The sequence below is a fragment of the Pinus tabuliformis genome, chromosome 6 (genome assembly GCF_031772625.1).
Source record: "Pinus tabuliformis cultivar Carrire ecotype Pingquan chromosome 6, CPIR1, whole genome shotgun sequence".
In the NCBI taxonomy this organism is placed as follows: domain Eukaryota; kingdom Viridiplantae; phylum Streptophyta; class Pinopsida; order Pinales; family Pinaceae; genus Pinus; species Pinus tabuliformis.
The window spans coordinates 1478681105-1478687753 of record NC_142292.1 but is presented as its reverse complement, the minus strand read 5'-3'; positions in this window follow the sequence as shown (position 1 = coordinate 1478687753).

Genomic DNA, 6649 nt, shown 5'->3' with positions numbered 1-6649 from the left:
AATAAGAAAAGGATAGATCAAGATGTACATTGATGATTTATGATGATGGGACACTTGAGATGGACATGGCATGATGACTACATGACAAAGATGATCCGTGATGACACTTGAAGATTTCAGAATGGGATATTGATCGATGGAAATATATTTGCAGGTGGAATTCTCCCTAGTTGAGAGGGAGTGTTAAATTTTGCAACTGCGGTCAAATTCCACCTTGGAAAACTTATATGACTGAGATGATGATTACATTAGATTCCTCTTTTTGAAAGGACCAAAATTGACGTAAATATCACCTTATTTTGACAAGTGAAATTTTGTTTTTGAATTTATTTATTCACTCATGTATATTGGGTTAGGTCGGCCCTACGCACATGTTAAATTTGATAGGTCAACCTCAACCCCAAGTGGACGCTCATGAAAGCCTATAAATAGAAGAGAAATCAAGCTCATTTCGACACATTGTCAAGCCATCTTCTCTTCTCTTGTTATCTTGGTCCGTAGAGGTTTGTCAGAGGAAATTTCACGTAAGGGTCTGAAATCTCAGGGCCAAAGCTCGCACTAATTTAGGCTTTTCTGGATATCATATGCTGGCACAAAACTGGACATTTTAGTCCCTGGATGCTGGCACACAGTAGTCCTGATAATTTACAGGGAGCCTTGGATGTTGGCATAGTGTGTTATGGAGTGTTCAGGGTTTCAGAGATAGATCGGGCTATATTAGTCCTTGGGCGCTCACACAGAGTGGTCTTGAGAGCATTTAGGATGCCATAGATGCTCGTACAACAACCTTATGAGAGTGTCTAGGGCTTGAGGCGGATCTAGGTATGTTTGACCTCGGACACCCTCATCTAGTTCACTTGGGAGCATCCAGATCTATTTCAGATGCAGTCATCCAGTTATGTAGAGAGCATCCGGATCTGCCATAGATGCTTGCACAATAACCTTATGAGACTATCGAAGGCTTGAGGTAGATCTGGGTATGTTTGACCCTAGATGTCCTCATCTAGTTCACCTGGGAGTGTCCAGATCTGTTCCGAACACAATCATCCAGTTATTCAGAGAGTGTCTAGATATGCTATAGATGCTCGCACAACTCCTCCTCCCTACATCCAAGACTCATGGATGAGATTTCTGTATTCCAAAGGTTCCACTCAGTGACTACAAACACTAACAACACATTACAAGCATCAGAATAAGGGTTTTGATTATAAGCCTGATTAGATCTATCTCATGGATATAATATTGTTTTGTTGCATAGATAAAGTTATGGATCATTGTACTCTCTTTTGTTGAATCGTTTGATGACGATCTAAGAAGAAGAATATTTGTAAGGGTTTTACCCATAATGGGTTTTTCCCTGGTCTCGGACTAATCCCGGTGTCTCTATTTGTGTGCATGCTTTTCTTCTATTGTTCCTTTATGTTTGGCTGCATTGATGATGATGATGTTGTTATTTATATATAATTGCATATGTTGATGAATAATGGTGTGGATCTGAATAATGTAATGATGATATGGGGTGAACTTAATCTATTAATGAGGAAATGCAATTATCAAAGCAAAGAAAATTGTATCCCTATGAAAAATTAACAATACTCAAGTTGTATTACCATAATATAAGCCTCCATATAGAGTGAAGGAATTCAGAACATATAACTAAGTTAAGAGCTAAGTCTTAAATATTACAGGTCTAAGTCAAGAAGCCAAGAAAGGAATCTGAGATATGAAGGGAAGTCGAGAAAGGAACCTGAGTTCTGAAGGAAGACGAGAATTGTAGGAAGCTGAAGTCTAAGATAGACAAGAAGAACAATAAGAATCAACATTTTGACTATCATTGACTCAAGGAAGGAAACATTTTTCCTCACAAAGAGTAAGAGGTTTTGGCCCTAGATGATAGCCTATATTTTGTGTCTCTTGTCTCTTTATGGTTTATGCATTGGTAGCTGTTTGATGAAGAAGAACTCTAATAACCTATGTAAAATAAGATCCTAATCCAAAGAAGTAAAAATCACTCACTAGTTACTAAAATAATATAAATCACTTAATTTCTATGCCCTATATTTCTCAACATCGTATCAAAGCTAACGTGACTAATCGAAGGAAGGGCATCTCATCAAGGGACACTCAAGGATCAAATCTCAAGGAAGGCATCAAAGCAAAGATCATCTTGAAGTCAAAGGAAGCATCATAACCGAAAATCAAAGAAGTCTACAAAGTAGTATTGGGATCATCATCAAGAGGGAGAAGGACAAAACCCTACATCTACTCAAGTTAAAGTGTTTTGAAAACTATTCATCCAAATGAAGCTAGATAAAAAATATGGTGTCATCTCACTCTCTGTGGGATCAAGGATTATTCTTGAAGAAAACTACCTTCATCAAGGAGAAATATTCTATCCTCTATATCATCATCAACATCAAGGACGCAAAAAGAATAAGGGGCATCCTATCAAGTAAGTATATTTATGTCCACGTCTAAATCTATCAAAATGTCTTTTTGCAAGGAAAACAACAAATTGGTTGGGGCTTCAAACTATCTTGCATGGAAGTGTTGGCATTATGATGCATGTGTTGTACTTGATGGCAAACAACTCATAGAAGATCAACTCACTTATATATATCTAGATGAATCTACGGAAGAGATATCAGATGACAATTCTCAGTATGACAAGTCCAAAGGGGGCGATTGTTGGCATTATGAGACAAGTGTTGTACTTGATGGCAAACAACTCATAGAAGATCAACTCACTTATATATATCTAGATGAATCTACAGAAGAGATATCAGATGACAATTATCAGTATGACAAGTCCAAAGGGGGAGATTGTTGGCATTATGAGACAAGTGTTGTCCTTGATGGCAAATCACACAAATGATAAATTATAGTGCAGCAAATTTATTTGATAAATTATAGTGCAACAAAGTTTCCTTCATGTAGAGAAAAGTTCACGCACTTTTATGTAGAGAAAAGTTTATTTCATGTAGAGAAAAGTTCACTCACTTTTATGCAAAGAAAAGTTTATTCCATGTAGAGAAAAGTTCACGCACTTTTATGCAGAGAAAATTTTATTCCATGTAGAGAAAAGTTCACGCACTTTTATGCAGAGAAGAGTTTATTTCATGTAGAGAAATGTTCACGCACTTTTATGCAGAAAAAGTTTATTTCATGTAGAGAAAAGTTTACGCACTTTCATGCAGAGAAAAGTTCCCTTCATGCAAGAGAAAAGTTCACGCACTTTCATGGTTGGTTCATGGTATTAGTCCGACAGTTTTTGATCCTATGGTTTTGGTCCGTGGTATTGCATCCGAAAGTGTTGATCTCACGCACTTTCATGGTTGGTTCATGGTATTATTCCGACAGTTTTTGATCCTATGGTTTTGGTCCGTGGTATTGCATCCAAAATTGTTGATCCCAAGTATTGGGTCTGTGGTATTGTGTTATTATGGTTTTGGACCATGGTATTGTGAAAGGACTAAGGCTATAAAAGAGGAAGGAGATCATTTGGCAAAGCATCATCTGAATTATTGAATATCTAGATCTGGAATATTGTGATTGGGTTATGGTGCAGATCTGGATCTGAGCTAAAGAGGGATCTCATCGGTTGATGGAGAACAAGATCTAAGGATAGATCAGGATCAAATGGTTTGAAATGAACTATCTCTATATAGTTGATTATGCTTATTCTAGATCTGTATACTGACGCTTGTAATGATCTGAACTGGGTATAACTTAAGTTTGAAATCGCTGCAAGTCATGATTGAATATTTATAGATCTATACGCGGGTTGGTTTTGGTGAAAGCACGTATGTACGCAGGTTTGGTTCATTGCAGTAGCATATACCATTTGAGCTATGATGTTTAATGTTACAGGTGGTTCAGGTTGTTGATGTGTTATGATGACTGTTTAATGGTGTCAGTATTCTACATATTCAGTTTGATTGATTGTGTTGACGGATGAGATCTAGTAATGGATCTAATGGACTAGATCGGGTTGCTAACACTCATATTATCCTTGTATATGTATTGATCTGGTGATTGGGTGATTCAGAAGATTGATTGATTATGTGATTCAATGATATTTATGAGTCCAGTATGAAAATTGGATGAAACGTGGCCTTTCAGATTATGTGTTGTGCTTCAGGTGTATCCAGTATGAAAATGTATGAAACGTGGTACCCGGAGGAGAGAAGATTGTAGGTCGGCGCCTACGTACTAGTATCTTAGCTAGTACAAGAGCTGCGGGGGTGGTAGCTCCCTTCCAGTAGCAGTTGAAAACTTTGGAGCATTGTAGCAGGTAGCAGCCTGCGTACTAGTAAATGGATCGGCTAGTACAAGAACTATGGGGGTTGTAGCTCTCTGCAGGTAGAAGCCTGCGTACTGGTATAAGACTGCACCAGTACAGAAATATTGTAAAAGGATTTTCTTATTAAGAAGAAGATTGAGATGACTTGCAGCAGGTGGTTTTCTCCCACATTGGGTTTCCACCTTATATCATGGTGTTCATGTGTGTGGCTTATGTGTGATGATTTGTTCTATTTTACTGCACCTGTTTACTGTTAATATGGTTGATAATGTTCTAATGCACTCATTAACAATCAACTAACTGAATCATAAGAAGTTGTGGAAGTAGCATATATGAATCTGAATATGGAAATGAAAAAGTTTTATTGATGTGATAATATTGATTCACCCCCCCACCTCTCAGTATTATTTCCAACAATTGGTATCAGAGTAGGTCCTTTGGTAGAAGCTTGATCGCTTGAATGAGATCCTTGGAACAATGGGAAAGAAGCTTAAGAAGAAAGCTCATAAGAAGAAGAAGGCATCTCAGAAGAACTATGACAGTGGGAGAATCGATTGGGGATTAGGTATAAGAAGCTCTTTAGATTCAGATTTAGATTCGGAATCATTTCAGAATGAAGATGAACTATCAGGTATGAATTTGCTATCCTCTGATGTTCCAGCTATCTATCCATTTGGAAAAGATGGAAGTGATAAAGAAACAACTGAATGTGCTCTTATGGGTGAGGAAGAAGGATATCAAATAGAAGCAGAATTTAACAGGCTGACAAACAAAATTAGTGAACAAGAAAGACTTTTGAACATAAAGAGTGGTGCCCTCAAAGAAGCTGTTACTAGACAAAAGGCTCAACGAGAGATATTCAAGGAGAAATATCAAAAGTTGCAAGTTGAAGCAACATCTCTAAGAAATGAAGTCAATGAAAAGAACACAACCATCAAGAAACTCAGAGATAGATCCAGTTACTATGAAAGTCTTGAAGCCACAATCCGCTCTCTAAAGGAAGATCTTGAAGAATCAAAGAAGCAGAATAAAGATCTAGTCCAAGATATTGAAAAACAGGGAAACAAAGTTATCAACTTAAAATCTCAGCTAGAATGTGCCTTCAAAATTCGTCAAATGCAACAGGATCTGAATGAAGAACAAGAAAAGGAGATTCTCAAGCTAAAGCATCAGTTGGAAGAAGAAAGGAAATCTGAAGAAGACATGAAGAAGCAATATCTAGAAAAAGAAGAACAACTTCAGGTTGAGGTAAATATCTTGAAAAGTAAATTAGAAGAAAAGGATAAGCTCTTACGTTTTCAAGATAGTACTAAAGTCTTGGATGATATTATTAATAGTCAAAGATCTCTTGCTATCAAAACTGGTCTTGGCTTTCATGAATCTGTTGAAGGTGAATCTAGTTCACAAGGTGAGGCAAGGAACTCTAAAGAGAAATCTAAAATGATCAACAAGGAGATAAGAGAGATGAAAGGTCAATCTCATCATCAACCAAGGAAAGAAATTCTTCAAAGAAAATCTTTTACTCCTATGAATAATGTTGAATGTTATGTATGTCATAACCTTGGACATGTTGCAGCCAGATGTAGAAGAAGAAGGGTTCAAGATCATCAAACAAACAGATCATCTCAGTCAAGGTACTTTAATGGATATTGCTTTGCTTGCAATATGTTTGGTCACAAAGCTGCTGATTGCTACAAAAGGAATATGAAACATGTAAGATGTTATGCATGTAACAAGCTTGGACATATAGCAAAGGAATGCAGGAACAAAGCACGGACATCACACCAAAAGGAGAAAACATCATCACACTTGAAGATATGGAAGAAAAAGGAAGTTCAGTCAGAAAGTGGCGGCACAACACATTATACAGACACAACAGAGGGAGCCGAAAGTGTAAAACTTCAATCTCCTACGCAAGCTTAATAAAGGGAAGTTGCATATATACACGAATTTGTTACTGCACAGTCGCGTATATGATTGTTTGAAGAAAGGCAGTAGGGACAGTTTCAAGAAAAGGATCAGTTTTGCTCTAATTGATAATGGTTGCATTTTGCTAATGATGTGTGGATATGATGGTTAGAAGTATTTTGGTTCTAACTTGATATTGCTGATGTCTTGATACTTCTTATTAATATGCATGATCAGATCTGACAGATGGCACAGGTTTAGGGGGAGCATATGCTCTTAATGCATTGTTGGCATTATGGTTAATAGTCCTTGGTGATGATGCTTATATGGATAAATGATTCATCTTGCTATGATATGGTTATGAGTTGTTCAGATGATTCTTGAGGTTACATAGTTGATATTTAGATCAGATTTGTGGTTGATTCTCTAATGGTGCTT